This window comes from Aptenodytes forsteri, unplaced genomic scaffold (genome assembly GCF_000699145.1).
Source record: "Aptenodytes forsteri isolate BGI_AS27 unplaced genomic scaffold, ASM69914v1 Scaffold178, whole genome shotgun sequence".
NCBI lineage: Eukaryota > Metazoa > Chordata > Aves > Sphenisciformes > Spheniscidae > Aptenodytes > Aptenodytes forsteri.
The window spans coordinates 1,199,459-1,200,272 of record NW_008795136.1 but is presented as its reverse complement, the minus strand read 5'-3'; positions in this window follow the sequence as shown (position 1 = coordinate 1,200,272).

Below are 814 nucleotides of genomic sequence, written 5' to 3'. Positions count from 1 at the left end.
GAACACCTTAATTCTCCTTTTCCCACCTCCACCGCCGGACCATCTCCCCGGGCAGCCGGGCTGCATCCTTGGGGATTCAGCCCGAGAACCGCATCCTCTCCCGTCCCTCCTCCTCCTCCTCCTCCTCCTCCACGGTCAGTGGCATCCATCCGGGCTTTAAGGAGGTGGGTTTTAAGCTGAGCTTAAAAGAAGCAAACTGCAAATGTTTCCGTATAAATCAAGCGTTTCCACATAAATACACCAAACTCTGAGACGAGAAATGGAGAAAACAGAATTGGAACACCTCTTAAACACCCTTCTAGCCAGCTGGGTCCGTTTAACCCCTTCAGACCTGCTCAAAGCCACATGGAAATGTTCCTACGAGCCATTTAAATCACCTCCTCCTTCCCCTTGCCCCACCAGGCTCCCAAAACCACCAGCCCGCCTAATCGTTCCTCTTTTCCCGTTGTTTGGGTTATATTCAAGAGGTAACTTTTTCCCTGGCCATGGATTCTTTGTCTCTTTCCGTCTAGTTCTGCCGTAACATTCATCCGGATAAACGGATCATGTTAATGAACATCAGTGGAAGAGCCGCAGCCATAAATTAACCGGGAGAGCTGGCCTCTGAAGAAACCTTAATTCTACTTTGACGGCAAAATCGGATTCAAAAGATCTCTCTCCCTGCTGTGCTTTATTTTTGGCCGTATCCTTTGCTGGGCAGGTTGCCATGACAACCTTATATTCACCGGAGGGTGGCTATAATTGGGAGAGCACATCGTTAATTTAGCTCCAGGTTTTTGTGTGGTGGGGGTTTTTTTTAAATTTTTTTTTTTTT